This window comes from Ranitomeya variabilis, chromosome 4, assembly GCF_051348905.1.
Source record: "Ranitomeya variabilis isolate aRanVar5 chromosome 4, aRanVar5.hap1, whole genome shotgun sequence".
Classification (NCBI taxonomy): domain Eukaryota; kingdom Metazoa; phylum Chordata; class Amphibia; order Anura; family Dendrobatidae; genus Ranitomeya; species Ranitomeya variabilis.
Genome location: NC_135235.1, coordinates 516,794,256 through 516,804,255, shown reverse-complemented (window position 1 = coordinate 516,804,255; position 10,000 = coordinate 516,794,256). Strand labels below are relative to the sequence as shown.

The 10,000-nt window shown below is 57.6% G+C and overlaps 26 non-coding genes across 26 annotated transcripts; all 26 read left to right on the top strand.

Moving 5' to 3' along the window:
* The first annotated feature begins 207 nt into the window (after window positions 1-207).
* Window positions 208-279, top strand: TRNAP-UGG (transfer RNA proline (anticodon UGG)). Its single transcript has one exon. It is a non-coding gene; the product is annotated as a tRNA-Pro (tRNA).
* Window positions 280-671: 392 nt separating this feature from the next.
* TRNAP-AGG (transfer RNA proline (anticodon AGG)) lies at window positions 672-743 on the top strand. The gene has a single exon. It is a non-coding gene; the product is annotated as a tRNA-Pro (tRNA).
* Window positions 744-883: 140 nt separating this feature from the next.
* Window positions 884-955, top strand: TRNAP-CGG (transfer RNA proline (anticodon CGG)). Its single transcript has one exon. It is a non-coding gene; the product is annotated as a tRNA-Pro (tRNA).
* A 414-nt stretch (window positions 956-1,369) lies between these two features.
* TRNAP-UGG (transfer RNA proline (anticodon UGG)) lies at window positions 1,370-1,441 on the top strand. Its single transcript has one exon. It is a non-coding gene; the product is annotated as a tRNA-Pro (tRNA).
* Window positions 1,442-1,833: 392 nt separating this feature from the next.
* TRNAP-AGG (transfer RNA proline (anticodon AGG)) lies at window positions 1,834-1,905 on the top strand. The gene has a single exon. It is a non-coding gene; the product is annotated as a tRNA-Pro (tRNA).
* A 140-nt stretch (window positions 1,906-2,045) lies between these two features.
* Window positions 2,046-2,117, top strand: TRNAP-CGG (transfer RNA proline (anticodon CGG)). Its single transcript has one exon. It is a non-coding gene; the product is annotated as a tRNA-Pro (tRNA).
* Window positions 2,118-2,531: 414 nt separating this feature from the next.
* On the top strand, window positions 2,532-2,603 carry TRNAP-UGG (transfer RNA proline (anticodon UGG)). The gene has a single exon. It is a non-coding gene; the product is annotated as a tRNA-Pro (tRNA).
* A 392-nt stretch (window positions 2,604-2,995) lies between these two features.
* On the top strand, window positions 2,996-3,067 carry TRNAP-AGG (transfer RNA proline (anticodon AGG)). Its single transcript has one exon. It is a non-coding gene; the product is annotated as a tRNA-Pro (tRNA).
* Window positions 3,068-3,207: 140 nt separating this feature from the next.
* TRNAP-CGG (transfer RNA proline (anticodon CGG)) lies at window positions 3,208-3,279 on the top strand. The gene has a single exon. It is a non-coding gene; the product is annotated as a tRNA-Pro (tRNA).
* Window positions 3,280-3,693: 414 nt separating this feature from the next.
* TRNAP-UGG (transfer RNA proline (anticodon UGG)) lies at window positions 3,694-3,765 on the top strand. The gene has a single exon. It is a non-coding gene; the product is annotated as a tRNA-Pro (tRNA).
* A 392-nt stretch (window positions 3,766-4,157) lies between these two features.
* On the top strand, window positions 4,158-4,229 carry TRNAP-AGG (transfer RNA proline (anticodon AGG)). Its single transcript has one exon. It is a non-coding gene; the product is annotated as a tRNA-Pro (tRNA).
* Window positions 4,230-4,369: 140 nt separating this feature from the next.
* Window positions 4,370-4,441, top strand: TRNAP-CGG (transfer RNA proline (anticodon CGG)). The gene has a single exon. It is a non-coding gene; the product is annotated as a tRNA-Pro (tRNA).
* Window positions 4,442-4,855: 414 nt separating this feature from the next.
* On the top strand, window positions 4,856-4,927 carry TRNAP-UGG (transfer RNA proline (anticodon UGG)). The gene has a single exon. It is a non-coding gene; the product is annotated as a tRNA-Pro (tRNA).
* A 392-nt stretch (window positions 4,928-5,319) lies between these two features.
* On the top strand, window positions 5,320-5,391 carry TRNAP-AGG (transfer RNA proline (anticodon AGG)). Its single transcript has one exon. It is a non-coding gene; the product is annotated as a tRNA-Pro (tRNA).
* Window positions 5,392-5,531: 140 nt separating this feature from the next.
* TRNAP-CGG (transfer RNA proline (anticodon CGG)) lies at window positions 5,532-5,603 on the top strand. The gene has a single exon. It is a non-coding gene; the product is annotated as a tRNA-Pro (tRNA).
* A 414-nt stretch (window positions 5,604-6,017) lies between these two features.
* Window positions 6,018-6,089, top strand: TRNAP-UGG (transfer RNA proline (anticodon UGG)). Its single transcript has one exon. It is a non-coding gene; the product is annotated as a tRNA-Pro (tRNA).
* A 392-nt stretch (window positions 6,090-6,481) lies between these two features.
* Window positions 6,482-6,553, top strand: TRNAP-AGG (transfer RNA proline (anticodon AGG)). Its single transcript has one exon. It is a non-coding gene; the product is annotated as a tRNA-Pro (tRNA).
* Window positions 6,554-6,775: 222 nt separating this feature from the next.
* On the top strand, window positions 6,776-6,847 carry TRNAP-UGG (transfer RNA proline (anticodon UGG)). The gene has a single exon. It is a non-coding gene; the product is annotated as a tRNA-Pro (tRNA).
* Window positions 6,848-7,239: 392 nt separating this feature from the next.
* On the top strand, window positions 7,240-7,311 carry TRNAP-AGG (transfer RNA proline (anticodon AGG)). Its single transcript has one exon. It is a non-coding gene; the product is annotated as a tRNA-Pro (tRNA).
* Window positions 7,312-7,451: 140 nt separating this feature from the next.
* On the top strand, window positions 7,452-7,523 carry TRNAP-CGG (transfer RNA proline (anticodon CGG)). Its single transcript has one exon. It is a non-coding gene; the product is annotated as a tRNA-Pro (tRNA).
* Window positions 7,524-7,937: 414 nt separating this feature from the next.
* Window positions 7,938-8,009, top strand: TRNAP-UGG (transfer RNA proline (anticodon UGG)). Its single transcript has one exon. It is a non-coding gene; the product is annotated as a tRNA-Pro (tRNA).
* Window positions 8,010-8,401: 392 nt separating this feature from the next.
* TRNAP-AGG (transfer RNA proline (anticodon AGG)) lies at window positions 8,402-8,473 on the top strand. Its single transcript has one exon. It is a non-coding gene; the product is annotated as a tRNA-Pro (tRNA).
* Window positions 8,474-8,613: 140 nt separating this feature from the next.
* Window positions 8,614-8,685, top strand: TRNAP-CGG (transfer RNA proline (anticodon CGG)). The gene has a single exon. It is a non-coding gene; the product is annotated as a tRNA-Pro (tRNA).
* A 414-nt stretch (window positions 8,686-9,099) lies between these two features.
* Window positions 9,100-9,171, top strand: TRNAP-UGG (transfer RNA proline (anticodon UGG)). Its single transcript has one exon. It is a non-coding gene; the product is annotated as a tRNA-Pro (tRNA).
* A 392-nt stretch (window positions 9,172-9,563) lies between these two features.
* Window positions 9,564-9,635, top strand: TRNAP-AGG (transfer RNA proline (anticodon AGG)). Its single transcript has one exon. It is a non-coding gene; the product is annotated as a tRNA-Pro (tRNA).
* A 140-nt stretch (window positions 9,636-9,775) lies between these two features.
* On the top strand, window positions 9,776-9,847 carry TRNAP-CGG (transfer RNA proline (anticodon CGG)). The gene has a single exon. It is a non-coding gene; the product is annotated as a tRNA-Pro (tRNA).
* Window positions 9,848-10,000: the final 153 nt, after the last annotated feature.

Below are 10,000 nucleotides of genomic sequence, written 5' to 3'. Positions count from 1 at the left end.
TGCCATGGCTCGACTTCTCCAGGAAGGTGCGAGGCGTCTTTGGCTGGCTGGCCTTTTCACCGCTCTGTTCCTCTTCTCTTTCTGTCGCGTGGCCACGCTCGACTCCTCCTGCCTCTTTGGACTCCAGTGTCAGATCTTGTTTTTGCTGCATCCTGTGCCAAATGGTGGCGCTGAGCCAGGTGCCTCGCAGCCCTTGCCTCCGTCGCTGGCTCGTTGGTCTAGGGGTATGATTCTCGCTTTGGGTGCGAGAGGTCCCGGGTTCAAATCCCGGACGAGCCCATGCTTGTGGAAGTCTTTGTTGCAGGTCTGTTGCATGCTGGGCTTCCTCCCGCAGGCTCATCTGTTGCATGGATTTTCTTGCAACTGACTGCTGGGAAGGCGGCAGGTGCCGCCCGTCCCCAGGAAACCCCGACCACCCAACCAAGCCCGGACCTGTGGCAGATTTTGACCCCACGCACGCGGATCTCCACTTGTTTTGAGCTCTTTCGCTCCAAAAACATATGTTGGAGATTGCTGCTCGTTAAAATTCGCATGCGTCTCTCAGGGACTTTTTTTTTTTCCCTGTGGATGTTCCATGAGAGAGCCACGCTTTTCTCTGGAGATGCCAGGCAGGTGCTTCAGTTGGCAGTGCTGGCTACGCCATACAAATTGCAAAGCGCCGCTCTGTCGCTGGCTCGTTGGTCTAGGGGTATGATTCTCGCTTAGGGTGCGAGAGGTCCCGGGTTCAAATCCCGGACGAGCCCCACTCTTTCTCTGTGGGGGAACCAGAGTGCTCATCTCCTTTTGCCCTCCCCCTGTTAGCTAAACCGCTCCGGCTGCTGCTTGTGGCCGAGCCTACAAAGGTGAGAGAATCGACGCTGCTGCACGGCACGCACCAAACGTTGGCTCGTTGGTCTAGGGGTATGATTCTCGCTTCGGGTGCGAGAGGTCCCGGGTTCAAATTCCGGACGAGCCCTCGCTGGTGTGTGCCTCGTGTGCCCCTCTCTCCACACGTGGCAGTGCGCTTTTGCAATGGTCTTGCTCGAGGGCACTCCAATCCGTGTCACGTACCCACGGGTGCTTCTCAACAAGGGTCTTGCTCGTTTCCGCCGCCTCGCAGCCTTTTTTGCGAATGGGACTTGATGATCGCGCCGAGGAAGCTCTTTCTTTGCTCGTGGTGGACTGCCATGGCTCGACTTCTCCAGGAAGGTGCGAGGCGTCTTTGGCTGGCTGGCCTTTTCACCGCTCTGTTCCTCTTCTCTTTCTGTCGCGCGGCCACGCTCGACTCCTCCTGCCTCTTTGGACTCCAGTGTCAGATCTTGTTTTTGCTGCAGCCTGTGCCAAATGGTGGCGCTGAGCCAGGTGCCTCGCAGCCCTTGCCTCCGTCGCTGGCTCGTTGGTCTAGGGGTATGATTCTCGCTTTGGGTGCGAGAGGTCCCGGGTTCAAATCCCGGACGAGCCCATGCTTGTGGAAGTCTTTGTTGCAGGTCTGTTGCATGCTGGGCTTCCTCCCGCAGGCTCATCTGTTGCATGGATTTTCTTGCAACTGACTGCTGGGAAGGCGGCATGTGCCGCCCGTCCCCAGGAAACCCCGACCACCCAACCAAGCCCGGACCTGTGGCAGATTTTGACCCCACGCACGCGGATCTCCACTTGTTTTGAGCTCTTTCGCTCCAAAAACATATGTTGGAGACTGCTGCTCGTTAAAATTCGCATGCGTCTCTCAGGGACTTTTTTTTTTTCCCTGTGGATGTTCCATGAGAGAGCCACGCTTTTCTCTGGAGATGCCAGGCAGGTGCTTCAGTTGGCAGTGCTGGCTACGCCATACAAATTGCAAAGCGCCGCTCTGTCGCTGGCTCGTTGGTCTAGGGGTATGATTCTCGCTTAGGGTGCGAGAGGTCCCGGGTTCAAATCCCGGACGAGCCGCACTCTTTCTCTGCGGGGGAACCAGAGTGCTCATCTCCTTTTGCCCTCCCCCTGTTAGCTAAACCGCTCCGGCTGCTGCTTGTGGCCGAGCCTACAAAGGTGAGAGAATCGACGCTGCTGCACGGCACGCACCAAACGTTGGCTCGTTGGTCTAGGGGTATGATTCTCGCTTCGGGTGCGAGAGGTCCCGGTTTCAAATCCCGGACGAGCCCTCGCTGGTGTGTGCCTCGTGTGCCCCTCTCTCCACACGTGGCAGTGCGCTTTTGCAATGGTCTTGCTCGAGGGCACTCCAATCCGTGTCACGTACCCACGGGTGCTTCTCAACAAGGGTCTTGCTCGTTTCAGCCGCCTCGCAGCCTTTTTTGCGAATGGGACTTGATGATCGCGCCGAGGAAGCTCTTTCTTTGCTCATGGTGGACTGCCATGGCTCGACTTCTCCAGGAAGGTGCGAGGCGTCTTTGGCTGGCTGGCCTTTTCACCGCTCTGTTCCTCTTCTCTTTCTGTCGCGCGGCCACGCTCGACTCCTCCTGCCTCTTTGGACTCCAGTGTCAGATCTTGTTTTTGCTGCAGCCTGTGCCAAATGGTGGCGCTGAGCCAGGTGCCTCGCAGCCCTTGCCTCCGTCGCTGGCTCGTTGGTCTAGGGGTATGATTCTCGCTTTGGGTGCGAGAGGTCCCGGGTTCAAATCCCGGACGAGCCCATGCTTGTGGAAGTCTTTGTTGCAGGTCTGTTGCATGCTGGGCTTCCTCCCGCAGGCTCATCTGTTGCATGGATTTTCTTGCAACTGACTGCTGGGAAGGCGGCATGTGCCGCCCGTCCCCAGGAAACCCCGACCACCCAACCAAGCCCGGACCTGTGGCAGATTTTGACCCCACGCACGCGGATCTCCACTTGTTTTGAGCTCTTTCGCTCCAAAAACATATGTTGGAGATTGCTGCTCGTTAAAATTCGCATGCGTCTCTCAGGGACTTTTTTTTTTTCCCTGTGGATGTTCCATGAGAGAGCCACGCTTTTCTCTGGAGATGCCAGGCAGGTGCTTCAGTTGGCAGTGCTGGCTACGCCATACAAATTGCAAAGCGCCGCTCTGTCGCTGGCTTGTTGGTCTAGGGGTATGATTCTCGCTTAGGGTGCGAGAGGTCCCGGGTTCAAATCCCGGACGAGCCCCACTCTTTCTCTGCGGGGGAACCAGAGTGCTCATCTCCTTTTGCCCTCCCCCTGTTAGCTAAACCGCTCCGGCTGCTGCTTGTGGCCGAGCCTACAAAGGTGAGAGAATCGACGCTGCTGCACGGCACGCACCAAACGTTGGCTCGTTGGTCTAGGGGTATGATTCTCGCTTCGGGTGCGAGAGGTCCCGGGTTCAAATCCCGGACGAGCCCTCGCTGGTGTGTGCCTCGTGTGCCCCTCTCTCCACACGTGGCAGTGCGCTTTTGCAATGGTCTTGCTCGAGGGCACTCCAATCCGTGTCACGTACCCACGGGTGCTTCTCAACAAGGGTCTTGCTCGTTTCCGCCGCCTCGCAGCCTTTTTTGCGAATGGGACTTGATGATCGCGCCGAGGAAGCTCTTTCTTTGCTCGTGGTGGACTGCCATGGCTCGACTTCTCCAGGAAGGTGCGAGGCGTCTTTGGCTGGCTGGCCTTTTCACCGCTCTGTTCCTCTTCTCTTTCTGTCGCGTGGCCACGCTCGACTCCTCCTGCCTCTTTGGACTCCAGTGTCAGATCTTGTTTTTGCTGCATCCTGTGCCAAATGGTGGCGCTGAGCCAGGTGCCTCGCAGCCCTTGCCTCCGTCGCTGGCTCGTTGGTCTAGGGGTATGATTCTCGCTTTGGGTGCGAGAGGTCCCGGGTTCAAATCCCGGACGAGCCCATGCTTGTGGAAGTCTTTGTTGCAGGTCTGTTGCATGCTGGGCTTCCTCCCGCAGGCTCATCTGTTGCATGGATTTTCTTGCAACTGACTGCTGGGAAGGCGGCAGGTGCCGCCCGTCCCCAGGAAACCCCGACCACCCAACCAAGCCCGGACCTGTGGCAGATTTTGACCCCACGCACGCGGATCTCCACTTGTTTTGAGCTCTTTCGCTCCAAAAACATATGTTGGAGATTGCTGCTCGTTAAAATTCGCATGCGTCTCTCAGGGACTTTTTTTTTTTCCCTGTGGATGTTCCATGAGAGAGCCACGCTTTTCTCTGGAGATGCCAGGCAGGTGCTTCAGTTGGCAGTGCTGGCTACGCCATACAAATTGCAAAGCGCCGCTCTGTCGCTGGCTCGTTGGTCTAGGGGTATGATTCTCGCTTAGGGTGCGAGAGGTCCCGGGTTCAAATCCCGGACGAGCCCCACTCTTTCTCTGTGGGGGAACCAGAGTGCTCATCTCCTTTTGCCCTCCCCCTGTTAGCTAAACCGCTCCGGCTGCTGCTTGTGGCCGAGCCTACAAAGGTGAGAGAATCGACGCTGCTGCACGGCACGCACCAAACGTTGGCTCGTTGGTCTAGGGGTATGATTCTCGCTTCGGGTGCGAGAGGTCCCGGGTTCAAATCCCGGACGAGCCCTCGCTGGTGTGTGCCTCGTGTGCCCCTCTCTCCACACGTGGCAGTGCGCTTTTGCAATGGTCTTGCTCGAGGGCACTCCAATCCGTGTCACGTACCCACGGGTGCTTCTCAACAAGGGTCTTGCTCGTTTCCGCCGCCTCGCAGCCTTTTTTGCGAATGGGACTTGATGATCGCGCCGAGGAAGCTCTTTCTTTGCTCGTGGTGGACTGCCATGGCTCGACTTCTCCAGGAAGGTGCGAGGCGTCTTTGGCTGGCTGGCCTTTTCACCGCTCTGTTCCTCTTCTCTTTCTGTCGCGCGGCCACGCTCGACTCCTCCTGCCTCTTTGGACTCCAGTGTCAGATCTTGTTTTTGCTGCAGCCTGTGCCAAATGGTGGCGCTGAGCCAGGTGCCTCGCAGCCCTTGCCTCCGTCGCTGGCTCGTTGGTCTAGGGGTATGATTCTCGCTTTGGGTGCGAGGGGTCCCGGGTTCAAATCCCGGACGAGCCCATGCTTGTGGAAGTCTTTGTTGCAGGTCTGTTGCATGCTGGGCTTCCTCCCGCAGGCTCATCTGTTGCATGGATTTTCTTGCAACTGACTGCTGGGAAGGCGGCATGTGCCGCCGGTCCCCAGGAAACCCCGACCACCCAACCAAGCCCGGACCTGTGGCAGATTTTGACCCCACGCACGCGGATCTCCACTTGTTTTGAGCTCTTTCGCTCCAAAAACATATGTTGGAGATTGCTGCTCGTTAAAATTCGCATGCGTCTCTCAGGGACTTTTTTTTTTTCCCTGTGGATGTTCCATGAGAGAGCCACGCTTTTCTCTGGAGATGCCAGGCAGGTGCTTCAGTTGGCAGTGCTGGCTACGCCATACAAATTGCAAAGCGCCGCTCTGTCGCTGGCTCGTTGGTCTAGGGGTATGATTCTCGCTTAGGGTGCGAGAGGTCCCGGGTTCAAATCCCGGACGAGCCCCACTCTTTCTCTGCGGGGGAACCAGAGAGCTCATCTCCTTTTGCCCTCCCCCTGTTAGCTAAACCGCTCCGGCTGCTGCTTGTGGCCGAGCCTACAAAGGTGAGAGAATCGACGCTGCTGCACGGCACGCACCAAACGTTGGCTCGTTGGTCTAGGGGTATGATTCTCGCTTCGGGTGCGAGAGGTCCCGGGTTCAAATCCCGGACGAGCCCTCGCTGGTGTGTGCCTCGTGTGCCCCTCTCTCCACACGTGGCAGTGCGCTTTTGCAATGGTCTTGCTCGAGGGCACTCCAATCCGTGTCACGTACCCACGGGTGCTTCTCAACAAGGGTCTTGCTCGTTTCCGCCGCCTCGCAGCCTTTTTTGCGAATGGGACTTGATGATCGCGCCGAGGAAGCTCTTTCTTTGCTCGTGGTGGACTGCCATGGCTCGACTTCTCCAGGAAGGTGCGAGGCGTCTTTGGCTGGCTGGCCTTTTCACCGCTCTGTTCCTCTTCTCTTTCTGTCGCGCGGCCACGCTCGACTCCTCCTGCCTCTTTGGACTCCAGTGTCAGATCTTGTTTTTGCTGCAGCCTGTGCCAAATGGTGGCGCTGAGCCAGGTGCCTCGCAGCCCTTGCCTCCGTCGCTGGCTCGTTGGTCTAGGGGTATGATTCTCGCTTTGGGTGTGAGGGGTCCCGGGTTCAAATCCCGGACGAGCCCATGCTTGTGGAAGTCTTTGTTGCAGGTCTGTTGCATGCTGGGCTTCCTCCCGCAGGCTCATCTGTTGCATGGATTTTCTTGCAACTGACTGCTGGGAAGGCGGCATGTGCCGCCCGTCCCCAGGAAACCCCGACCACCCAACCAAGCCCGGACCTGTGGCAGATTTTGACCCCACGCACGCGGATCTCCACTTGTTTTGAGCTCTTTCGCTCCAAAAACATATGTTGGAGATTGCTGCTCGTTAAAATTCGCATGCGTCTCTCAGGGACTTTTTTTTTTTCCCTGTGGATGTTCCATGAGAGAGCCACGCTTTTCTCTGGAGATGCCAGGCAGGTGCTTCAGTTGGCAGTGCTGGCTACGCCATACAAATTGCAAAGCGCCGCTCTGTCGCTGGCTCGTTGGTCTAGGGGTATGATTCTCGCTTAGGGTGCGAGAGGTCCCGGGTTCAAATCCCGGACGAGCCCCACTCTTTCTCTGCGGGGGAACCAGAGTGCTCATCTCCTTTTGCCCTCCCCCTGTTAGCTAAACCGCTCCGGCTGCTGCTTGTTCCTCTTCTCTTTCTGTCGCGCGGCCACGCTCGACTCCTCCTGCCTCTTTGGACTCCAGTGTCAGATCTTGTTTTTGCTGCAGCCTGTGCCAAATGGTGGCGCTGAGCCAGGTGCCTCGCAGCCCTTGCCTCCGTCGCTGGCTCGTTGGTCTAGGGGTATGATTCTCGCTTTGGGTGCGAGAGGTCCCGGGTTCAAATCCCGGACGAGCCCATGCTTGTGGAAGTCTTTGTTGCAGGTCTGTTGCATGCTGGGCTTCCTCCCGCAGGCTCATCTGTTGCATGGATTTTCTTGCAACTGACTGCTGGGAAGGCGGCATGTGCCGCCCGTCCCCAGGAAACCCCGACCACCCAACCAAGCCCGGACCTGTGGCAGATTTTGACCCCACGCACGCGGATCTCCACTTGTTTTGAGCTCTTTCGCTCCAAAAACATATGTTGGAGATTGCTGCTCGTTAAAATTCGCATGCGTCTCTCAGGGACTTTTTTTTTTTCCCTGTGGATGTTCCATGAGAGAGCCACGCTTTTCTCTGGAGATGCCAGGCAGGTGCTTCAGTTGGCAGTGCTGGCTACGCCATACAAATTGCAAAGCGCCGCTCTGTCGCTGGCTTGTTGGTCTAGGGGTATGATTCTCGCTTAGGGTGCGAGAGGTCCCGGGTTCAAATCCCGGACGAGCCCCACTCTTTCTCTGCGGGGGAACCAGAGTGCTCATCTCCTTTTGCCCTCCCCCTGTTAGCTAAACCGCTCCGGCTGCTGCTTGTGGCCGAGCCTACAAAGGTGAGAGAATCGACGCTGCTGCACGGCATGCACCAAACGTTGGCTCGTTGGTCTAGGGGTATGATTCTCGCTTCGGGTGCGAGAGGTCCCGGGTTCAAATCCCGGACGAGCCCTCGCTGGTGTGTGCCTCGTGTGCCCCTCTCTCCACACGTGGCAGTGCGCTTTTGCAATGGTCTTGCTCGAGGGCACTCCAATCCGTGTCACGTACCCACGGGTGCTTCTCAACAAGGGTCTTGCTCGTTTCCGCCGCCTCGCAGCCTTTTTTGCGAATGGGACTTGATGATCGCGCCGAGGAAGCTCTTTCTTTGCTCGTGGTGGACTGCCATGGCTCGACTTCTCCAGGAAGGTGCGAGGCGTCTTTGGCTGGCTGGCCTTTTCACCGCTCTGTTCCTCTTCTCTTTCTGTCGCGTGGCCACGCTCGACTCCTCCTGCCTCTTTGGACTCCAGTGTCAGATCTTGTTTTTGCTGCATCCTGTGCCAAATGGTGGCGCTGAGCCAGGTGCCTCGCAGCCCTTGCCTCCGTCGCTGGCTCGTTGGTCTAGGGGTATGATTCTCGCTTTGGGTGCGAGAGGTCCCGGGTTCAAATCCCGGACGAGCCCATGCTTGTGGAAGTCTTTGTTGCAGGTCTGTTGCATGCTGGGCTTCCTCCCGCAGGCTCATCTGTTGCATGGATTTTCTTGCAACTGACTGCTGGGAAGGCGGCAGGTGCCGCCCGTCCCCAGGAAACCCCGACCACCCAACCAAGCCCGGACCTGTGGCAGATTTTGACCCCACGCACGCGGATCTCCACTTGTTTTGAGCTCTTTCGCTCCAAAAACATATGTTGGAGATTGCTGCTCGTTAAAATTCGCATGCGTCTCTCAGGGACTTTTTTTTTTTCCCTGTGGATGTTCCATGAGAGAGCCACGCTTTTCTCTGGAGATGCCAGGCAGGTGCTTCAGTTGGCAGTGCTGGCTACGCCATACAAATTGCAAAGCGCCGCTCTGTCGCTGGCTCGTTGGTCTAGGGGTATGATTCTCGCTTAGGGTGCGAGAGGTCCCGGGTTCAAATCCCGGACGAGCCCCACTCTTTCTCTGTGGGGGAACCAGAGTGCTCATCTCCTTTTGCCCTCCCCCTGTTAGCTAAACCGCTCCGGCTGCTGCTTGTGGCCGAGCCTACAAAGGTGAGAGAATCGACGCTGCTGCACGGCACGCACCAAACGTTGGCTCGTTGGTCTAGGGGTATGATTCTCGCTTCGGGTGCGAGAGGTCCCGGGTTCAAATCCCGGACGAGCCCTCGCTGGTGTGTGCCTCGTGTGCCCCTCTCTCCACACGTGGCAGTGCGCTTTTGCAATGGTCTTGCTCGAGGGCACTCCAATCCGTGTCACGTACCCACGGGTGCTTCTCAACAAGGGTCTTGCTCGTTTCCGCCGCCTCGCAGCCTTTTTTGCGAATGGGACTTGATGATCGCGCCGAGGAAGCTCTTTCTTTGCTCGTGGTGGACTGCCATGGCTCGACTTCTCCAGGAAGGTGCGAGGCGTCTTTGGCTGGCTGGCCTTTTCACCGCTCTGTTCCTCTTCTCTTTCTGTCGCGCGGCCACGCTCGACTCCTCCTGCCTCTTTGGACTCCAGTGTCAGATCTTGTTTTTGCTGCAGCCTGTGCCAAATGGTGGCGCTGAGCCAGGTGCCTCGCAGCCCTTGCCTCCGTCGCTGGCTCGTTGGTCTAGGGGTATGATTCTCGCTTTGGGTGCGAGGGGTCCCGGGTTCAAATCCCGGACGAGCCCATGCTTGTGGAAGTCTTTGTTGCAGGTCTGTTGCATGCTGGGCTTCCTCCCGCAGGCTCATCTGTTGCATGGATTTTCTTGCAACTGACTGCTGGGAAGGCGGCATGTGCCGCCGGTCCCCAGGAAACCCCGACCACCCAACCAAGCCCGGACCTGTGGCAGATTTTGACCCCACGCACGCGGATCTCCACTTGTTTTGAGCTCTTTCGCTCCAAAAACATATGTTGGAGATTGCTGCTCGTTAAAATTCGCATGCGTCTCTCAGGGACTTTTTTTTTTTCCCTGTGGATGTTCCATGAGAGAGCCACGCTTTTCTCTGGAGATGCCAGGCAGGTGCTTCAGTTGGCAGTGCTGGCTACGCCATACAAATTGCAAAGCGCCGCTCTGTCGCTGGCTCGTTGGTCTAGGGGTATGATTCTCGCTTAGGGTGCGAGAGGTCCCGGGTTCAAATCCCGGACGAGCCCCACTCTTTCTCTGCGGGGGAACCAGAGAGCTCATCTCCTTTTGCCCTCCCCCTGTTAGCTAAACCGCTCCGGCTGCTGCTTGTGGCCGAGCCTACAAAGGTGAGAGAATCGACGCTGCTGCACGGCACGCACCAAACGTTGGCTCGTTGGTCTAGGGGTATGATTCTCGCTTCGGGTGCGAGAGGTCCCGGGTTCAAATCCCGGACGAGCCCTCGCTGGTGTGTGCCTCGTGTGCCCCTCTCTCCACACGTGGCAGTGCGCTTTTGCAATGGTCTTGCTCGAGGGCACTCCAATCCGTGTCACGTACCCACGGGTGCTTCTCAACAAGGGTCTTGCTCGTTTCCGCCGCCTCGCAGCCTTTTTTG